The 23158-nt window shown below is 45.5% G+C and overlaps 1 protein-coding gene across 2 annotated transcripts in view; it reads right to left on the bottom strand.

The window, feature by feature from the left end:
• NPFFR2 (neuropeptide FF receptor 2) overlaps nt 1–21008 on the bottom strand; it is a 49128-nt gene extending 28120 nt beyond the window's left edge. Inside the window, exon 1 of one of the 2 annotated variants that reach the window (XM_083571569.1) lies at nt 20491–21008. The gene's annotated coding sequence lies outside the window, so the exon portion shown is untranslated. The remainder of the gene's footprint in view (nt 1–20490) is intronic. The other variant, XM_083571568.1, reaches the window with a different exon arrangement.
• Nucleotides 21009–23158: the final 2150 nt, after the last annotated feature.

Genomic DNA, 23158 nt, shown 5'->3' with positions numbered 1-23158 from the left:
GCGCATTTTTCTGGGGTGGCACGGTGCTCACACCACCTTCCCTGATCAGATCTCAGCCTCGCCAAGCGGCACAGGGCTGGCTCAAGGAGGATGGCATGAGAAGGATGCAACACTTATGTGCCCTTTGATCCCAGCCCCTTGAGGGGGAGGGTGGGATTGAAGGATGCATGGTATACTTCTCACACAGCCCTCCCCAAGATGCAGGACCCTGTGCTACTTTGCGAGGCTGGGATCATTCCAGCTTCGTTTAACTGAATTGAAATACTTTATTGTCACTTGCACAACTTGTATACAGTGAGATTACACAAGCCCCCCCCCCCATTCTGCTCTCTTAGTCTTAATTCCCCTCGTTTACTGACGCACACCCAGCAAACCTGAAAGTCAGTTGCCCTGTTGTTATCTTTTCATTCAGCAGGCTAACAGCCCATGGATAGAAGCTGTTCTTTACCCTGTTGGTGCGACTAATCATGCTTCTATATCTTCTGCCCAAGGGCAGGAGATCAAGGAAGTGTTGGCCAGGGTGTGAATCATCCCTGAGAATTTTCCTCACTCTTCTGAGGCAACGTTCTTCTGCTATTTCATCCAGCGGATTCACGGGACAGCCCATAATATCGTGTGCTGTATTCACCACCCTCTGTAGGCACTTCCTATCAGCTGATGTCAAACCAGCGTACCACACCGTGATGCAGTATGAAAGGACACTTTCTATTGTTGACCGGCCCTCCGTGCCATGTGCCCTGATCCCCAGCATGCATGCGCATCCCTGGGCGCCATGAAAACATGCTCCGCTGCTGGAGAGAGGATGACCCAATACTTCTCTTGGACAACTGATGGCTCTGTGGCCTCTAGCTGGGGCTTCTGTTTTCCCTCAGGGCACACAGATCTTTCTCAGTACAGTCGTACCTTGGAAGTCGAACGCCTTGCGAGTCAAACATTTTGCCTTCCAAACACCACAAAGCCAGAAGTGTGCATTGCAGTTTGCGAACATTCTTTGGAAGCCAAATGGTTGATGCGACTTCCGGGGCTTCAGATTGGCTGCAGGAGCTTGGTTTCTCAACGTTTTGGAAGTTGAACGGACTTCTGGAATGGATTCTGTTCGACTTCCCAGGTACGACTGTGGTGGCCAATGAGATGGATGGGATGGGGCACCATCACTCTTCCAGCTTTCCAATCAGGGGCAGGGGAGGGCCATAGGGAGCTTGGTCCAGCCTGGTGCATCTGTAGTGGGATTCATTTGGCCATTGGTGATGGCAGCATCTCATAGCAGCCATCTCCAACTGACATTGTGTTGTAGGTCACAGACTTCCAGAACTCTTGAACTGGGGAGCTCAAAGGAAATGTAACAGGAGGTTGTGTGGAGGGACACAGCAGAGTGGGATGCAGTGGGGGGAAGAGCAGTTGTAAACAGTTCTAGATCGCCAAAAGCAGAACAGAAAAGAAATTCAGGGGTTTTTGCAGCAGTTGCCCACCGACATAATTCCTTTCACAGTGAAAAATCAAGCCTGAAGAAGATTTGGATCAAAACTAACCAGCTTTTGTATTATTTTCTGTAAACAAGTTCCTGAAGCCAAAAGAAATATCCAACTTTTAGTATTTCTGCTATATGTATTTATTTGTAAGCGCACCGGTTGTTCACAGACAAGCAGCTAGACAGATTGATGCTGCGTTTTTTAAACCTAGCACAATTTCCAAAAGGCAAACAGCGTATGCTTGCAGCCTCACAGATAGACATCTCATTCACTGGCTACAACCCAAGCAATTTCTCTCCGGTCTCACAAAATGGAAAGCAAGCAACTGTCTCAGCTCCTTCCCTCTGCCCACTGGCTAGTAGACTACAGCCATCGACCCAAAACAAAACATCTTCTAGCTCTTAGTGATGGCAGTGTGCTGAACATTTCTCCCACTTTTTTAACCCTTCCCCTTCCATTGCTGAGAAATAAATTGCATTAAAAATTGCAAAAAGGGGAAATAAAATGTTGGTGATATTCTCATGGGTGGGCTACACAGGTTTCTGTCTCACTAACATTACTTTTGACGTAGCTGAGATGTGTTTGCAAGTGTCCTTTCCTTGATTCTACAAACAATCTTGCAAAGTGCCCCAAGCTCCGCAGCCTTCCTAGGTGCCTATGTTGCAATTGAAATCCAGGAGTTGCCACTGGGCTTTTGCAGAGGTGCAGGCAGCTAGGGAGGCTGCAAATTAAGGGAGGAAAGGTTTACTGTAAAGGAAAAAAAGTACATGCATTTTTAGAATAATTTAACCATTGCAATGGCATAGTAAGCTCAAAGCCCCACACCCAACAAAATACTCAAGTGCCATGAGAATGAGACAGAAGAAAAGGGAGAAATCTTTTGTAGGCGAAGAATACTTTTGAAAAATTGGAGGATGGGGTTTTGGCACAGGACTAAGTGGTTCCCATGGAGGACAAATATTCAGCCATCAGTTAACGAAAGCCTAGAGAAAAGGGCACTTGGATTAATAGCAATATTAGCATCCTAGAACACATTCACGCCATATATTCAAAGCACTATGATACTACTTTAAATAGTCATGGATTCCTTCCCCCAAAATTCTGAGAATTGTAGTTTGTTAAGGGAGCGGAGAGTTATTAGGAGACCCCTGTTCCCCTTACAGAGCTACAATTCCCAAAGCTCCCAGTGAAGAGGGATTGATAATTAAACCCAGGGCTTTTCTTCTAGAAAAAGAGGTGCCATGACTCACCGTGAAGTTGCTACAGTAAGTAGCAGTTTTAACCGGTGTTTTTCTTCTATTAAAAAAACAAGGCCCGTACTGCATACCCTTTAGTACCCCCAGAAAAAAGCACTGATTAAATCACTCTGGGAACTATGGCTCTGCAGTGTGAATGGCTCTCAGCACCCTTAACAAACTACAGCTCCCAGAATTTTTGGGGGGAACCCATGACTGTTATGTACGGTATGACTACGGCCCTACCCTGCAATCATAGCTGTCAAGTGTCCCTTATTTGAAGGGACAGTCCCTTATTCCAGCGCCATGTCCCGCTGCAGTCCCTTATTGATGGATGTCCCTTAAATGTCCCTTAAATGATGTCCCTTAAATTTCAAAGGAAGCAGCTCCTCTCCCTCCCTCCTGGCCGGCCAGGGAGGAGGGAGGCTCCAACTGTGTTGCTTGGCTGTGTTGCTCACCCAATAAGAAGTCTAAGAACGATTGGCGGGTGGAGCTTGCATGCCTTGTGTGTGGCTAGCTAATGCAAGCTGAGGGGGTTTTTGAATGCTGGACACCATTTTGTTGCACGTGCTGCTGCAAACTTTACAGTGCAAAGCCAGGCCGGGGAGCCATCTTAAGTTGAGGCTGCATAGGCCTTGTGGTGCATGTGATTCAGATTCTATTCAGTTGAACCTCTGGTTACAAAGTTGGTTGGACAGTGTTCTCGAAGCTACCAGTATGAGTTTGACCAGACTGCAGGAGGACAGGAAGACTGGAGTGCCTGGAATAGGTGAGGCTGCAGGTCCCTTATTTTGGCTACTGGTCCCTTATTTTCAAGCCTGCTGGTCCCTTATTTTCAAATCTGTAAGTTGACAGCTATGCCTGCAATCCTTTGGTGCGACGCTGTACTTTGTTCCTTTGGAGGAAGGTGTGAGGTTCAAATCTAATAAATGGTACATAAATGATAAAAACCAGATGGAAGGTGTTGCCATTTTGTATTATTTAGCACTACTGACTGATGAAGCTTGCTGCAAAACCTGGATAATATCCGGAGAACAGGTCTCTATTTGGCTCCATTTGACTATTTGTACCATTTTCACCATGGGAGCGGTGAGGAGTTGTTCTCCCGCAACCATGCATATGTATATTGCTTAGCGCTTCCAGCAAATGACTATCTGAAGAACGCTTTCCTGCAACCGCTCCTAGGTATATGGCTTTGTGCTTCCAGTGAACGACTATTTGAAGAACAATATGTTTGCTCTAGCCGTGTAATGTAATACAGTGGACGCTCGGGTTGCGAACATGATTCGTGCGGGAGGCACGTTCACAACCCGCAGCGTTTGCAACCCGTGACCCGTGCGTCTGCACACGTGCGGGTTGCGATTTGGCGCCTCTGCACATGTTCAAGTGCCGAAACCCGGAAGTAACCAGTTCTGGTACTTCCGGGTTCAGTGCGGTGCACAACCCGAAATCGCGCAACCCGAAGCGTCTGTAACCCGAGGTATGACCGGGTTACTATACAACCGGTATAGTAAAAAGAGAGACGTTAGTTCATTCTATGTTTATTAGTCTCTCCAGGATTGGTTATGCACATTGCACTTTAGTTTGCTTATTGTTTAGTAGGTTTAAGAGTTTATATATCTATTCTAGTAAAATTGTCCTTTATATTCATAAGCCAGTTTTTGGTGTTGTTGGTTTGTTGTATAATAATTGTTATTACACCTGATACTTTTTGTGTATACTATGTTTCATTGAAATGGACATAATTTTCAAGTGAAAATACCTGGGAACGGAAACAACTTTATAATGCACATTTTTAAATAGGGACCAGCATTCTCTATTGGTGCCACTCTGGTGGAAGGTATTTTTTTCCCAGGGTTTTTATGCAGATATTTCCAAAAAACCTCAGACTCACAGAAAAGCGAGTGCTCAAACTAGGGGAAAGCTAAGAATGAGCTTCATGTATGCTCTCATGGTATTGTGAGAAGAGTCAGTATTATGGGTTAGCATTACAACTGTACAAGAAAATTATAGGATATAGCGTAGCATTACATCCTTTCTATATTTCATAAAGTCATTTGCCAAAGGACTCATAAAAACTAATAATGCGTAAAATATTAGTTGGCCAACATTCATGACTTTTGCTTCTAAGTGGAAATTTACGGCTAAGAAAGTTATCAGCGCTACATTGGAACAAGTTGGAATTAATTAAACCCATGTTAAGGTTTAATTAAAATTAAGAGAGACAAGGTAATCTAATTTTGTCAAAGAAAAACACATCTCTATTTATTTCATGTTGATTTAATGATACAAAACTAGGCCAAGCACTATATTCCAATCTGTTGATTTGCTTTCCACTTTGCTGTTTTCAGATAACAACCCTTTTAAAAAATGGCATAATCACAAATTGTTATCAGAATACTCTGACAGCTAAATTAAAATGTAATTATGGCATTGGTGTGGCAGCCAGAAATTATACATACACATACACACACACACACACACACACACACACACACACACACAGGTACCTTGAGTTAAGAACTTAAATCGTTCCAGAGGTCCGTTCTTAACCTGAAACTGTTCTTAACCTGAGGTACCACTTTAGCTAATGGGGCCTCCTGCTGCTGCGCTGCAATTTCTGTTCTCATCCTGAAGCAAAGTTCTTAACCCAAGGTACTATTTCTGGGTTAGCGGAGTCTGTAACCTGAAGCGTCTGTAACCCCAAGCATCTGTAACCCGAGGTACCACTGTATGTGTGTGTGTGTGTGTGTGTGTGTGTGTGTGTATGTGTGCCACAAGACTGATCATAGCTAGTGCTGAAGCAAGAAGAGATGCCATGTGTGCATCAAAATTTGATATTCGCAGAGTTTCTTATAAAACTCAAAGCCATGACGCACACATGGGTAGAATGATCACTGCAGATTTTCAGGTGAAAAACACAAAACAACATTTTTTTCTGGTGAGGGAGGGGTGGAAGTCAAAGTTTTGAATTTCTTTACAAATCCCAGTGTATCTGAGCTTCTTTGGGCTGGGGAAGGACAAATTAGTCTATTTATAGCCTGCATCACTTTTGCATGTTTTTGCCACAAGAAAGTAAAAACATAAGAGGAGGAGGTTGGATCAGGCCAATGGTTAATCTAGACCAGCATCCTTTTCTCATGGTGGCTGCCCAAAGGTCTGTGGGAATCAGATTCAGTGGGGTGTCTCATTTAGGTGCCGTGCGGGAAATCTTAGTGTCCCACACCAGCTGCACCTTTGTCCCGAAACCTTCCCCAGACTGCCCAAGGAACACCTGGGACGAAGATGTCTCAGGGGGAAAGTTAAGATAGATGGAGGAAGGTTTGTTGAATGATAAGAAGCTGCCTTAAACCATGTCTATGCTGGCTGGCTGGGTCTCTGTAAGGTTTCAGACACTAAACATCTCCTGTAAGGTAAAAGGCAAAGGACCCCTGGATGGTTAAGTCCAGTTAAAGGTGACTATGGGGTTGCAGCACTCATCTCGCTTTCAGGCCAAGGGAGCTGGTGTTTGTCCACAGACAGCTTTCCAGGTCATGTGGCCAGCAGGACTAAACCACTTCTGGTGCAACGGGACACCGTGAAGGAAGCCAGAGTGCACGGAAACGCCGTTTACCTTCCCGCCGCGGTGGTACCGATTTATCTACTTGCACTGGCGTGCTTTCGAACTGCTAGGTTGGCAGGAGCTGGGACGGAACAATGGAAGCTCACCCCGTTGCGGGGATTTGAACCGCCGACCTTCTGATCAGCAGACCCAAGAGGCTCAGTGGTTTACTAGACTTCCGGGTTGGCGCCATCGCCGAATGGCGGACTCCCTCCGAGCTCCGGAGGGAGTCTGCTCGGCAGGGGCTGGGTTCTACCGCACCGGCGATGCGGGGACCCTTAGAAACCACGGCCACGGAGGCCGTGGACATGGAGACTCGGCTTGCACCGTTAGCGCCCTCCCGACTCGTGAAGGAGCCTTTTTAAAGGCTACGGATCGGGTGCCGGGGAGAAGCGTGGTGCCTTGAGTTCTCTGCTTCCCCTGCTGAGCGAAGCCGCATGCCATTCGGCGGAGAGCGCTGACTTCTTCCATTGAAAATTCGGACTTTTCAACAACAACCCGTGAGTAAATTTGGAAATCGGGTTCAAAAGGAGGAAAAAAAAAAAATTTTTTTTTTTCGAATTGGATACGAGCGGGGGGGATCCAAAAAGGAAGTCAGTCCCCTCCCTATTGTAAACTTTCCAAAACAAGGACGGGGAAACCAAGACCCAAAAAGGCTTGCATTGCTGATAAAAATCCAAAATTTCACGATGGGGAACTACAAGAACTGTGCTGGAGGAGGAACTGGAGAAGGGAAACGCAACCCCCCCCCCTGGGAACCGGGGTGACTGAAGAGAGAGCCTGGTGAAAGGAGTCGGAGATCTTGACAGCTGTCAAAATAGCTGTCAAAGTCGAAAAGCGGAGTGGATTTTATTATGAGAACTTGGCTGGTTAAATTTGATACAATTTGCTACAACTTGTTAAAATTTGGATACAAAATGGCGAATATGGATAACAAATTGACTTTTGGATTAGAGGAAACAAAGATACAACAATCCCCCTTGAGGAGTTTCGGGACATTACAAGGATTGGGAAAGTGGAAAAACACCAATGGAACTTTACAGGACTGGTTATCTTCTGGGAAAGCTGCAAAACGGAAATAACATCTCGTCTTCAGGGTGTTTTCTTTTTTGTTTTTTTAAAGGAGACAATAGATTTTTCTATTGAAGAAAGGAAGGGACTGAACGTAAGGTTTTGCCCCTGAATAACAACCATCCCTGCAGACTTACCAAACTTTCGAACTACAACGTTTTAGCAGAGGAACAAAGGGAAATCAGACTACAACCTGGAAAGAACAATGGAGGGAGTTCTATTACAGTTTTATTAAAGACTGAAGTTAAAGTTTTGAAAAATAATGATAATAATAATAATTTTGATTTTCAAAAAAATTTATTTTTAATTTTAAAAAAGAAAAAGCCAGCAAGGAGCTGGGGAAAAGTTGTGATTTATGGTCTTAAGAATTCCAGGCAGACACCAGGGGTTGATGGTCAGGGGGAAATTAAACCGGGGACAGGGGGGGGAGAACTAAAACTCCAAAGGCTTGCCAACTTGGTTATTTTTTGCTGAATTGGTCTATTATTCATTATATTTTTTTATTCTCTACCTTTTCTGTTTCTATTATCTGGGGTGCTTCTTTTATTAAAAAATGGAAATTGTGGAATGACATGGGGTGGGTCTTGGGGAAAGAACACTGGGTTTTTTTTTTTTCTTTTTTTTACTGTAAAACAAATTAAGTTTCAATTTGAATGGGGAACTTGTTTGGCCAACAATATGAAAGGGGAATATGGTAGGGGTGGGGGAAGGGGGGAGTCCCGTAAAGTGATATTTTTTGTATTTTTGAAAAATTTTAATAAATATTATTTAAAAAAAAAAAAAACAAGAGGCTCAGTGGTTTAGACCACAACGCCACCTGCGTCACCTGTACTACCTGGAGATGCCAGGGGCTGAACCTAGAACCTTCTGCGTGCAAGGAAGATGCTGTACTACTGAGCTATTTTTCTATTCTTATTATTATACCTGCCCATCTGAATGGGTTGCCTCAGCCACTCTAGGAGGCTTCCACAACATACAGAACATACATAATAAAACATCAAACATTAAAAAGTTCCCTATACAGGGCTGCCTCCTTGACATCTGATGGGAGGGCGTTCTACAGGGTTGGCGCCACCACTGAGAAGGTCCTCTGCCTGGTTCCCTATAACCTCACTTCTCACAGTATGGGAACTGCCAGAAGACCCTTCCCCCCTGAGATATGGAAAATAGACAGCACATTAGCCTAGGCCAGGGTTTCTCAAACTTGGGTCTCCAACTCCCATCATCCCTAGATACCAGGACCAGTGATCGGAAGTGACAGGAATCGCAGCCCCAAAACACCTGGAGACCAAAGTTTGGGAAACGCCGGCTAAGGGTGTGCAAAGCAGACTGTGGCACACATCTCTGTAAGCTCTCCACCCCTTGGAATTTGCCGCCTGAGGCATAGAATCATAGAATCATAGAGTTGGAAGAGACCACAAGGGCCATCAAGTCCAACCCCCTGCCAAGCAGGAAACACCATCAGAGCACTCCTGACATATGGTTGTCAAGCCTCTGCTTAAAGACCTCCAAAGAAGGAGACTCCACCACACTCCTTGGCAGCAAATTCCACTGTCGAACAGCTCTTACTGTCAGGAAGTTCTTCCTAATGTTTAGGTGGAATCTTCTTTCTTGTAGTTTGGATCCATTGCTCCGTGTCCGCTTCTCTGGAGCAGCAGAAAACAACCTTTCTCCCTCCTCTATGTGACATCCTTTTATATATTTGAACATGGCTATCATATCACCCCTTAACCTCCTCTTCTCCAGGCTAAACATGCCCAGCTCCCTTAGCCGTTCCTCATAAGGCATCGTTTCCAGGCCTTTGACCATTTTGGTTGCCCTCCTCTGGACACATTCCAGTTTGTCAGTGTCCTTCTTGAACTGTGGTGCCCAGGCAGCTGGCTCACTCTGCTTCATGATAGGAGCAGCCCTGCCCTTTCTGAGCCAGCACTTTCCTTACCCAAGAATCCAACAACTGCATCTAGAATGGGGAGGAGTCAGCAGAGTCAGCCAATGTGGAGGGGAGGATGAAAGACCATTTAAGCATCCTCTGTTGGCTTCACATAAGGGAGAAGATGGAGACCGCGGGGCAGCACAGCAGCAGCTTTTAGTACAAACACCTAAGCAAGGAAGGGAACAGAGAGCCCCCAAAAGCCAGAGAATGAAAAGCCAGGAGCTTCCCTCCTTTGCCGTAAACAGGAGAGTCATCCACTCACTCAAAGGTTAGCAGCAGTGCAGGAAATGAATTTAGCTGGTATCACAGCTGGTGAGGGAAGGGGAAAACCTCTCTTCTTTGCATGCTGCATTTCCAATTAAAATTCACCCCCTCCGTGCCTGTTATTAACATTTTTTAAAAAGAAAGAAAAAGATTGACACAGTTTCTACTAATGTTACATTAAAGGCATCTGAAGCATGGCCCTCGGTAAGGTAGAGAAATTTGGTGAGGTTTGCATTTTAATTCATACCGCCCAGAGTGGCTGGGGAAACTCAGCCAGATGGGCGGGGTATAAATAATAATAATTATTATTATTATTATTATACATCCCAAATGTAAACACGAACCACAGTGTGTCCTCCATCTGGCAAGATAGGCTTTCGCACTAGATCTCCAAATCAGACATAGTAGCAGCTAACAATCATATCTTTGTAAGCATGTGGCGAGAAGACTAATGCACTCTTATGTGGCGCTGCCATGGTGAGTACCATCAACAGGCTGTGCTTATTGAAGAGTGGGATAGAGATGAACCACTTAGCCCAAGGCTACAACATTTCCACAAGCTGCTGATTATTTCATAGGCTCCTGTCACTCTGATGGCACCGGCTATAGAGAGAGCCCTCCAAAACACATCATGACAATTTATATCGGGCTTCTTCTGCCCCAAGTAGGGCACCCAGAACAGCTTACAAGCCGTATTTCAAACCAGAGAACAATATTAAAGCAATAGATATCTTGAAGAAAAACCACTTGATAGGTCAAGGCAGATCCAGCAGCAACTCTAGCTACACACAAGCTCAGCAGCCGTAGGTCAAGAAACCAGAAACATGACCATAAAAGAGAGAAATTGCGTAAAGAAAGCCATCCTGAAATATCTCCTGCATGTGCAAGCTGATGGTTCTCCTAAGGGGCGGTAAATTCCTCAGTCTAGGCACTGCCAGTGTTTAAAATTAGGTAACCACCAAGCATGTTTTGTGATTCCAATTGCGACCATGTTGAGATCTCTGAATGAAAGGTTGGTGACAACGCCATCTGACTGGCCCCTCCAGGTTTCTAAAACAGGTAAGGAAAAGAGCTTATTTATTGCATGTCACACCTTTTTCTTCAAGGAGTGCGTGGTTCCCCACTTCCTCAGTCAATCCCTACTTAAGAGGCTGTAATTGGCCCAAAGTCACCCAGTGAGCGTCATGACTGAGTGGGGACTTGAACCCTGATCTCCCAGGTCCTAGTGCAACACTGTAACCACTACACCACCCTGACTTCCTCAAGTCCTTCTGCTACGGGGCAGCTCTATAAATTAAGAAGTTAAATAAATACGGGGAAAGCAAAATATCACTTACAGAAGAATCTGAAGTATTTTCCTTGAAGACTGAATTTGTTTTATCCTGGATTGTTTTATTTGATGTTTTAATGTGCTGTAAAACTGCTTGATTTATCAGCTACTTTAAAATGAGACTGCATTTTAAATTGCATTTTAACCTGTATTTTATATTGGGTTTTTTTCTTTTCCTCCCCCCCCCTCTTTTCCCCCTATTATGTTTTTACTGTGATTTTATTGGTCTTAGCCGCCCGGAGCCCGGCTCTGGCCTGGGAGGGCAGGGTATAAATAAAATTTATTCTTATTCTTAAGGTTTTTTTTTCTTTAAAAAAATGAATAGAAGTAATAATAATAATTCTCATGGGGGGGGGGAGGTGCCTAAATATTCCACTGTGGCAACCGTAACCTAGGTTTAAGGTACCATTTGGAGATTAGCTTATACAGTGGAACCTTGGTTTCCAAACACCTCTGTTGTCGTACGTTTCACTTCTCGCACTCCGAAAACCCGGAAGTAAATGCTTCCGTTTTTTGAATGTTTTTTGGAACCCGAACATGTGATGCATAAGGTCAAACAGATTCCTCACTGGCCTTGCAGACAACTTCATTGTCCAGAAAGTGGGAGAAGCAACAAGAGGAACAGCCATTTTAGATCTGGTCCTAACCAATGTTGATGACCTGGTTAGTGGGGTAGAAGTGGAAGGATCATTAGGTGCGAGTGATCATGCTCTTCTGAAGTTCACTATACAGCGGAAAGGAGCAGCCAAGCATACTAGGACTCAATTTCTTGACTTTAAGAAAGCCAACTTCATAAAACTTAGGGAAGTGCTGGGTGAGATCCCATGGACAGTAATACTAAAAGGAAAGGGAGTTCATGATGGCTGGGAGTTTGTTAAGAGGGAGATAGTAAAAGCACAACTTCAGGCAATACCAATGAGACGGAAACATGGAAGGTGCCTAAAGAAGCCAGGGTGGCTATCTAAAGAACTTTTAACTGAGTTAAGATTAAAAAAGGATGTGTACAAAAAATGGAAAAGGGGGGGAAACCACCAAAGAGGAATTCAAACAAATAGCCAGCACGTGTAGACACAAAGTCAGAAAAGCTAAAGCACAGAATGAACTCAGGCTTGCTAGAGAGGTTAAAAGCAACAAAAAAGGCTTTTATGGGTATGTTCGTAGCAAAAGGAAGAACAAAGAAACAGTGGGGTCACTCAGAGGAGAAGATGGTGAAATGCAAACAGGGGACACAGAAAGGGCTGAACTCCTCAATGCCTTCATTGCCTCAGTCTTCTCCGATAAAGAAAACAATGCCCGACCTGAAGAATTTGGAGCAAATGATTCAGCAGAGGAAACACAGCCCAGAATAACTAAGGAGATAGTACAAGAATACTTGGCTAGTTTAGATGTATTCAAGTCTCCAGGGCCAGATGAACTGCATCCAAGAGTATTAAAAGAACTGGCAGATGTGATCTCAGAACCACTGGCAGTCATCTTTGAGAATTCCTGGAGAACAGGCGAAGTCCCGGCAGACTGGAGGAGGGCAAATGTTGTCCCTATTTTCAAAAAGGGGAAAAGAGAGGACCCAAATAATTACCGCCCAGTCAGTCTGACATCAATACCAGGGAAGATTCTGGAGCAGATCATTAAGCAAACAGTCTGTGAGCACCTAGAAAGGAATGCTGTGATCACCAATAGTCAGCATGGATTTCTGAAAAATAAGTCATGTCAGACTAACCTGATCTCGTTTTTTTGACAGAATTACAAGCCTGGTAGATGAAGGGAACGCAGTGGATGTAGCCTACCTTGATTTCAGCAAGGCATTTGACAAGGTGCCCCATGATATTCTTGTAAAGAAGCTGGTAAAATGCGGTCTTGACTATGCTACCACTCAGTGGATTTGTAACTGGCTGACTGACCGAACGAACCCAAAGGGTGCTCATCAACGGTTCCTCTTCATCCTGGAGAAGAGTGACTAGTGGGGTGCCACAGGGTTCTGTCTTGGGCCTGGTCTTATTCAACATCTTTATCAACGACTTGGATGATGGACTCAAGGGCATCCTGATCAAATTTGCAGATGACACCAAACTGGGTGGGGTGGCTAACACCCCAGAGGACAGGATCATACTTCAAAACGACCTTGACAGATTAAAGAACTGGGCCAAAACAAACAAGATGAATTTTAACAGGGAGAAATGTAAAGTATTGCACTTGGGCAAAAAAAATGAGAGGCACAAATACAAGATGGGTGACACCTGGCTTGAGAGCAGTACATGTGAAAAGGATCTAGGAGTCTTGGTTGACCACAAACTTGACATGAGGAACGGCTAAGGGAGCTGGGCATGTTTAGCCTGGAGAAGAGGAGGTTAAGGGGTGATATGATAGCCATGTTCAAATATATAAAAGGATGTCACATAGAGGAGGGAGAAAGGTTGTTTTCTGCTGCTCCAGAGAAGCGGACACGGAGCAATGGATCCAAACTACAAGAAAGAAGATTCCACCTAAACATTAGGAAGAACTTCCTGACAGTAAGAGCTGTTCGACAGTGGAATTTGCTGCCAAGGAGCGTGGTGGAGTCTCCTTCTTTGGAGGTCTTTAAGCAGAGGCTTGACAACCATATGTCAGGAGTGCTCTGATGGTGTTTCCTGCTTGGCAGGGAGTTGGACTCGATGGCCCTTGTGGTCTCTTCCAACTCTATGATTCTATGATGCATCTTCTGCTGAGTGCAAGAAGCTGTTGCGACCAAAGGGAAGCCGCGCCTTGGTTTTCAAACATTTCGGAAACCGAATGGGTTTCTGGGATGGATTTCGTCTGAGAACATCTGAGTTTCTAACACTGGGCACTGCTACCAAGAAAGCCCAGACTCACCTCATTGTCTTCCTCACCTCACAGTCATGAAACAAGTCTCTCCTAAACACCAGGGTTCCCTGGGTGTTTAAGCAGAAGAAGACAGTTTTTCAGTTGCTGGGGAGAATCATTAACCAAAGACATCTTCTAATGCAGGGATAGAGAAACTCAGACCCAGGGCCTGAATGTGAATAGCCTCCAAGTGTCCTGGTTTTCTAGGGACAGTCCTGGAATTACAAAAGTCACCCTGGCTTCTGCTTTGATCTCAGAATGTCTCGTTCCCTTGCCAGTGCAGCCGTAGAGAAAGATGAGCCAGCGCTTGTCCCGAGTGGCTGTTGCAAAGGAACTTCCCATTGCCTCTCCATGACCGCTGCTGCCAGCCTCCTGGCTTGGGCATTACAGTGGTACCTCGGGTTGCATACACTTCAGGTTACATATGCTTCAGGTTACAGACTCCGCTAACCCAGAAATAGTACCTCGGGTTAAGAACTTTGCTTCAGGATGAGAACAGAAATCATGCTCTGGCGGTGCAGCGGGAGGCCCCATTAGCTAAAGTGGTGCTTCAGGTTAAAAACAGTGTCAGGTTAAGAACGGACCTCCGGAACGAATTAAGTACTTAACCCGAGGTACCACTGTAAAGGCTTTTCTCAGGATGCGGAGGGTGTGTGTGGTGTGTTGTGGTGTGATGGGTTGTGGTGGTGGTGGCACATGCCCTTCTTCTGGTAGGAAATGCTTTGCTGGACAGGGGGAAATAGGGGGTTGAGGAGGGTCAGTTGTGGGAGGGAGTGAGATCTCCTGCAGGGTGGCGGCAGAAACACAGATGCCGAGGGGGCAGCATACCCTCCAACATTCCTCAGATGAAAATGTCCCTATTTTCATGTGAGAAATGTTGGACGGTATAGATGTGACCCTATGTTGTACTGTTGCCATATTTCTAGAAGTAAGATTCAAGACGCAAACCTTGTTGAGGAAATGAAACTCAATGTTGCTGAGCAATAAACCTCAAGATCCCAGACATTTTGCAGATTTCCCGAAATGGGTGGTTAATTTCCAAATGTCTCTGGGAAATTCCATATGGAAGACCTTTCCTACAAGCCCCCCTACAGCAGCTCTTGACCCACTAGTGCTACCCTGAAACTGGTATTCAGGGACATACTGTCGCCAACAGATCTTAGCTTAGCTGGCTAGAGCATGGTGCTGATAATGCCAAGTTTGCAGGATTGACCCCCATATGGGACAGCTGCATATTCCTGCACTGCAGGGGTTGCACTAGATGATCCCCAAGGCTCCTTCCAACTCTACAATTCTATAATTCTATGCAGTGCTTTTTTCTTTTAAAAAAATGTTTAGGGGTACAGTGGTACCTTGGTTTGCAACCGCTTTGGATTACAACCATTTTGGATTACAACCATGTCAAACCCAGAAGTGCGTGTCCCTTTTTTTGGATTACAACACATTTTTCTGGGATTACAACCCATTTTTTTGGAGGCCCCATTGGCAAAAGCACGCCTTGGGTTACAACGTGTTTTGGTTTACAACCGGACCTCTGGAACGGATTGTGGTTGTAAACCAAGGTGCCACTGTACTCTCATTTTCCCCTCAATACTGGCCCTCAATGAAGCCCAACTTAGATTCACAAAATGTTTAAGGGAATGCATCGCCCTGCGTCCCCCCAGAAAATAGCACTGATTCTGTGCATAAAATGCATTACAGTGGATGCTTGGGTTGCGAACGTGATCCGTGTGGGATGCACGTTCACAACCCGCAGCGTTCGTAACCCGTGTCTGCGCAATTTGGCACTTCTGTGCATGCACAAAGCGTGATTTAGCACTTCTGCAAATGCACAACCACCAAAACCCAGAAGTAACCCATTCCGGTACTTCCAGGTTTCAGCGGTCCACAACCCGAAAAAACGCAACCTGAAGCGTCTGTAACCCGAGGTATGACTGTAATAGCCTTATGCTCCATGGCTTTGCCTAATTCTCTTTTGAAGCCATCCCACTTCTGGTAGGAGCAAATTCCATGGATTTAACTATGTGCTGTGTGAAGAAGGACTGTCTTTTGTCCGTCTGGAAGCCCCCAGCATTCAACTTCATTGAATGCCCCCAAGTTGTAGTAGGATGAGAAAGGGAGAAAAATGTCTCCCCAGCTCTATGTCCTGGGCACGCACACTGCTGGCATTTGAAGGCAAAACGCCAAAAGTGCCCATCCAGGCATGCCAAGATGATGGCGAACAAGCACACCAGCTTGTCCCTGTGATGGAGGGGGGTTGGTGCCGCATGATGTGTGCACATGCTGCACAACGTGCTGATGTCACTCACACCTGCCGTGCGATGTGCTGATGCGTCATGGGCAGATGCTGCAGGATTTTGAGGGGGCCCAGCCCGCTCTCTGAAAATTGGGCGCCCTAGATGGTGCCCTTGACTGTGATAAAATATATTACCAGCCCTTCAGGTGTCAGGTGAGGAAAAGAAAGTCAGAAGTCTTACCCAATCAGAAAGACATTTGTGTTTCCTTCCAATAAAAGAAAAACAAAAACATTTCTTTCCTTATGTATAAAGTAACAAAACACAGAGGTGCAAAACAACAACAGCAGCAACAGCAACAGCAGCAGCAACAAAACAAATGCAGAAAGGAAAGAAAGGGGCACGTTGTCTGGAACTGCAGGCTCAAAGAAGGAGGCTTAAAAGTTCTTACACAATGGGTCCAAAAGAAGGCAAACTCCAAGCTGAAAGATGGAAGTGGCCAAATCAGCCTGCTTCCTGCTGCGTGGATTTTCTACTTATAGGTAGGGAGCTTTTCCACAAAGGAGCCATACAGAATATAATACAATACTATTACATTCAGCATGAGGTTCCAGGCTCTTATGCAGGGTGTGTGTTTCCTTTCAGAAAAATGAGGCATGGCAGAGTCCGTGGTGTCTTTGCGATATCTAGTTTATTTACACATATATACAAACCAACCCATTGCTCTCAAATGTTGTTCTCGTTCTCTCTCTCTCTCTCCAGCTCACGGCTTACTAACTGCCATTCTAAAACACTCTCTCAAAAAACATATGCACTTTTCAGGCTAGACTGCTCAGACAAATGAAAACCCAGCTAAATCTCTCAAGCACAGAGCAACTCTGATTATAAATGAAGGAAATGTCTTATTTGCATTGAAAACATTAACTCTGTCCTAATGGAAATGTGCACAAACTCCTTTTCTAAGAGACAGGCTTAGGAATCTGATTGCCTGACATTTTACATAGGAAGTTCCTCTACACCAAGTCAAATCAGTGGCCCATCAGTAGCACTGTCAAAAATGAGTGACTTGAGAGATCTAGCTTAATGCATTGGGTGCTGGAATGCAAAACAAATTGTTTTCTGGATAGAGGAGAAAGCAACAGGGAATGGAACATAGGAACATTGAATTGGGATTCAAAGGGACCTTAACAAATTGGAGAACTGGGTCCAACCTAACAAAAAATAATTTCAATAGGGGCAAATGTAAGGTTTTGCACTTAGGTTGGAAAAACCAGCTGCACAAATATAAGATGGGGGGAACACCTGGCTTGCCAGTAGTACATGTGATAAGGATCTCGGGATCTTAGCAGGTCACTAGCGTAACATGAGTCAACAGTGTGATGTGCAGCAGCCAAAAAAGCTAATGCTATTCTAGGCTGCATCAGCAGAAGTATAGTGTCCCAAGGTAAGTAAAAGTCCCGCTCTATTTTACCTTGAGTAATGTGCCCAGCTTTGGGAGCCACAATTTAAGAAGGATATTGACAAAGTGGGATGTGTGGAGAGGAGGGCGATCAAGATGACCAAGGGTCTGAAAAACAAGCCTTATGAGGAACAGTTGAAGGACTTGATGTGTTTAGCCTGGGTAAGAGGAGACTGAGAAATGATATGATAGCCATCTTCAGATATCTAAAGGGCTGTCGCAAGGAAAAGAGAGCAAGATTGTTTCCTCCTGCTCCAGAGGGTAGGACTCGAACCAATGGCTTCAAGTCACAAGAAAGGAGGTTCCAACGAAACATCAGGAAGAACTTTCTGAGAGTAAGAGCTGTGCGACAGTGGAAGGGACTCCCATGAGAGTGGTTGACTCTTCTCCCTGGAGGTTTTTAAGCAGAGGTTGGGTGGCCATCTATCATGGATGATCTAGTTGAGATTCCTTCATTGCAGGGGTTGGATGAGATGGCCCTCAGTGTCTTTGCCATCTCCACTGTTCTATGATTCTACGCCAAGTGAGACCATCAGTCCATCTATCTCAATATTGTCTACACTGGCTGGCAATTGAACTCCAGGATTTCAGACAGGGTTCTGTCCCACTCCTGCCTGGAGACACCAGGAATTGAACGTGGGACCTTCTACAGATGCTCTACCAATGAGCTACAGCTCTGTCAGTTGCCCTTTACCCAATCAGACCATTGGTCTCTCCAGCTCAGTATTGTCAGAACTGACAGCCAGCATCTCACCAAGGTTTCAGGAAGGAAACATTCTCAATCCTGCCTGAAGATGCCAGAATTAAATGTGGGAATGAAGCTTCTCCACCACTGAGCTACACCCCTTCTTCAATCTTAGGCATGTCTACGCCAGTTTTCTCCCTAGAATATTGTGGCACAAACTTGCGAACACCACATCTCTTTACCCAAAACAGTTGCTCAGAAGCTCACCCACCACACAGCTAACCGAGGTTCAGCCAGCAGAGGTTTTTTTGCTTCACCTAAAACAGATTTTTCCCGATTTCCAACCACCTTCAGTGGACATGTTTTCAGTACAAAACAAAATCAAGCGAGATCTTTCGAACAGCAAATGTCCCCAGAAAAACAGGTCCCATTACTGAGAGAGAAGCATCTTTGAAAGGAAAGGCTATTTCACACCCTTATGGTGTGAGTTGCCTGTGTACATCGATTCTGATTCATTCTGTTTTTCAGGCTCACTTCTTCTCATCCCTGCCTTTCCCTTCCTCCTCAGCCTCTTTGTTTTCTCCACACCTGAAATTCAGTTTGTAGGCTCCTTGGGACAGAGACCCACCTTCATTCTTACGTTGCTTTTTAAAGAACCTCATAAAATGATGGTGCCATAATCATACGCAGTGGCAACTGGCAATGGCTAGGGAGATTTGCGGACAGAGTTAAGGGGATTTTCAGATGCATCAGGAATATTGTCAGCCTACGATCAATGCTAATGTGGTTATTCAATACCTCCTTCCCCAAGAAGGGGTCCTGCGCCTGCAACACAAAAGTGGAAAGGCTTTGGCCCACCAGGTGTTGCTGAACTGCAACTCCCATCAGCCCTACCTAGCATGACCAATGGGCAGGGATGTTGGGAGTTGTAGTTCAGCATCATCTGAAGGACCAAATGTTTCTAAAGATGCACATAGGTCCCACCAAACACCTGTGGGACTTTCATCCAAGTAAAATGGGATAGTTGGAGAAAAGTGCTCATCCATGCAGAGTATGGAAATATCTTCTCCACCTCCTGGTCCTCATGCTACTTAAGCAGGAGCCCTTTTTTGTCAGAAGCAATTTTGTCCCATTGAACACAGCAGGTTAAACCCGATGAACTATGAGGTTTCACCAACTCATGGATCCTAGCCTTGCAAAGGGTCTCCTTCATCCTCTAGCCCAGCAGTTCCCAACTGGTGGTCCGGAGACCCCTAGGGGTCTGCAGCACCATTCACATAACATAAGCTATCTTATAGCTACCAGAATTTTCAACAGAGGGGTCCATGGCTTAGCTTTTGCAGAACATGGCATCTGCAGTACTTAACTAATTGGAAACCACTGCTTGAGGCTGTACTGGAAGTGTTCAACACCTCAATCAGCATTTGACACCTTCTTGCCTCCTGTAAGACCTCCCTCCACCGAGTCAGGTTTATTTCCTCTGTGTTCTTTTGAGCACACAATTTTATTGACTGTTGTAGTGCCATTGTAGCCTCCCTGTATGCCCTCAAAACATAGGGGAATGATAATCTCATCCATCTTGATTTGAAAGTTTATAACTCCTAGAGTTCTGGGTGTGGCCTACTCCCATGTAAACAGGAGGTAAGGCTGTCAAAGCAAGCCAGGGCTTATCTAGTATGTTAGGGGGAAAGGCTGTTATTTTATCTAATTCCATTGTTGCTTTATCATGTTTTGACTATCCCCATTGAGATTTTTTAATTTTTATTTTGTAAGCGCTTAAGAGGTGTAGGGTGTTTGGGGAAGTGTGAATGCCTGAAATGAAATAGAACAACCCCATCCATCCTCAGTACCCGACCTCTCAGCACGGAGTCTCTGGAAATAATAAATAAATAAAATAATAATAATAATAATAATAATAATAATAATAATAATAATAATAAAGTAATGCTTTGGTGCATGCACAGAATTCCCTTCCCGCTAGCCACAGCCATTCACAACAGGCGTCTGGGATAGTTCAGTCGGTACAGCACGAGCCCCAAGCTGGGCAAAAGATTCCTGCATTGCAGGAAGTTGGACAACACGACCCCCGTGGTCCCGTCCAACTCTGCAATTCTATGATGCGGGAGCCTGGACAAGAGGAAACGTTTAGATAAGCGTTACAAGGAACCTTCAGCCCCGGAACCTCTCCGTTTTTATAACTCAAGAACGGCGTGAGAAATTAAGGTCTGAGTTGGTTCCTGATTTACTCTCTCCACCCAACCCAGAACCCCGAATTCCCAATCCAAACCCCACAACTCCAAATGGTTTGTTCTCCCAGGACCACCTCGGAAAAGGGGAATCGCTCAACTTTCCCACCCCTCTTTAGATTCACTCACCGGGTTAAGGCAAAGCTCCCCACGGAAGCGGGACGCTGCGTAGGCAGAGGTCCTCCAAGTTCCACCTGGCGGGCGCGCAGTTCCGCCAAGATCCGCCGCCCTCCGGCGGTTCATGTTCCACGAGTCCCATGTCCGGACCTCGGAGCCTCTCGTGGCCTCCTTGCCCCTGGCGGTTTAGTTGAAGGCGCGTCTCTCTCTGTCCTCCCCGTGGCTCCTGCTGCTGCAAGCGACCAGGCGGCGGCGGTGGCACGACGGAGTCAGCCACGCGACGGCTGTGCGCTCTGCGCTCTGCCCACTCTCAGTGGCATTTTTTAGCATCCTGTGAGGGGGGCGGGTCTGGGTGGAGTCCGGAGCCTCCCCCAGCCGAAGAGGCACGCCAGGAGGAGGAGAGGAGGAGCCCTGCCCCGCCCTCCTATTATCCTGATCGTCGGGGCAAGGCGAAGGAGAAGAGAGGCGGAGGTAGTTTGATCTGAGCGCCCGGGTCCGCTGTCGCCTCTCCAAATACGCGCCTGGCTTGCATCGGGTCGGAGCGGGATGGAGACGCGCGCGTTCTTGATCCAAAAGCGAGAGACCGTCGAACCTACTTGAAAAGAGTAGCCAGCCGCCTTGGTTATGAGTTTGACACCTGTGTGATCAGGTGTGTGGATCGCGCAGGATTCGCGGTGCCAGGTGCAACCCAATCCTGTCTTCTTCTTTGGCGATCACTCGTAGCCGAGTAAGATTGCCTTCCAAATCCTGTACATGCTTACTCGGACGTAAATCTCACTGGACTTAATTCAGTTGGATCAAAGGAAGGGTAAGCAGAGCCTGCCTTCCGGTGTTCCCTCAGTTGCCTCGGCTCTGTAGACTTAGGCTGCAATCCTGTACCCAGTTACCTAGGAGTAAGTCCCATCGATTATCATTTTTGGTAGCGATTTCTTATGAGTAGATATGCATAGCTTTGCTAAAACCTGGTCCTATGCATAGCTAAGCATAATGGGTTAACATCACACAAGATTGGGTTGGTGCTTGCAACCCTGCCTGTGTTTACTCAGAACTAGGCCCTACAAAATTCAATAGGATAGGTGGGTTGCTGGTTGTTGCAATTCTATATGCTGTGAATAAGGGATGAGCCCTATGGAACTTAGTGGGATTTGCTTCCGAGTAACCATGCATAACATCACACTATTACAGTCCCATCCTAACCATTTTACTCAGAAGTAAATCCCATGGAAAGGGAGACTCTTTTCAATGTGTGTTTATGGCTGCAGCCTTAAGAAACACAGAGGACTGTGTATTTTCTGGATCCAAGATTAATCTTGTGTCTCTGCAGACATAGAGAGGTTGCTTTACCAGTTGTGGATTTTTCATACGGCACTCCAGTAATAAGAACATTTACTTGTTGAATTCCTATAATTATCACCAACACCATCAATATATATCAGGGCTGGGCAACCTGTAACCTTGGATATATCCAATGCAGTCATTGAGAAGGTTTCTAAAGCCTTCTCTGGAAGCAATCAGTTCATACCTCTGGCAAGAGCAACCTGCCCCTCTGAGCCATAGTTTTAAACTTGAGCCTTATGACTCTCAAATTCTTCTCTGGATCATATTTTAATGTGAGCCAGAGAAGAAATCCAACCCCCTCACTGAAGGTCTGCAAAGGCTGGACGGTCATTTGTTGGAAGATGCTGCAGCTTTGGCTATTCTGCACTGATCTGGATGTTGCATTTAGATCCCACCTTTTACTCCAAGGCATGCAAGATGGCATACATGTGTCTTGCCCTCCTAATTTGAACCCCACAACAACCCTGTGAAGTAAGTTAGGCTAAGAGGCAGTGGCTAAAACCAGAGTCTCCTAGCCCTACACCACACTGGTTCTCATTGGAAGGTTACACTAGAAGGCCTCCAGCAAGCCATATATTATTTATTTTCCCCACCACTTGCTCTGCCCGGAGAACCTTTCAGTCTTGCTGCCTACTCCCAAACACCATCCCTCTATCTCAGGGGTCAGAAACCTTTTTCAGCCATGGGCCAGTCCACCATCCCTCAGACCATGTGGTGGGCCAGACTATATTTTGAAGAGGAAAAAAATGAATGAATTCCTATGCCCCAAAAATAACCCAGAGATGCATTTTAAATAAAAGGACACATTCTACTCATGTCAAAACACCAGGCAGGCCCCACAAATAACCCAAAGATGCATTTAAAATAAAAGGACACATTCTACTCATGTAAAAACACACTGTCCGCGGACCAGATTTAGAAGGCGATTGGGCCGCATCCAGCCCATGGGCCTTAGGTTGCCTCTCTATCAAAGGTCTGGAAACCAAGCCTTATGAGGAATGGTTGAAGGAGCTGTGTATGTTTATCCTGGAAAAGAGGAGACTTAGAGGAGATATGATAGCCATCTTCAAATATCTAAAGGGCTGTCACATGAAAGAGGGAACAAGCTTGTTTTTGCTTCCTCTGGAGCATGGGTAGGCAAACTAAGGTCCAGGGGCTGGATCTGGCCCAATCGCCTTCTAAATCCAGCCCGCAGATGGTCCGGGAATCAGTGTGTTTTTACATGAGTAGAATGTGTGCTTTTATTTAAAATGCATCTCTAGGTTATTTATGGGACCTGCCTGGAGTTTTTACATGAGTAGAACGTGTGCTTTTATTTAAAATGCATCTCTGGGCTAT

Source organism: Podarcis filfolensis (assembly GCF_964270895.1).
Source record: "Podarcis filfolensis genome assembly, chromosome: 9".
NCBI classification, from domain to species: Eukaryota; Metazoa; Chordata; class Lepidosauria; order Squamata; family Lacertidae; genus Podarcis; species Podarcis filfolensis.
Note: the sequence above shows the minus strand (reverse complement) of the source record. Positions and strands in the feature narration are given on the sequence as shown.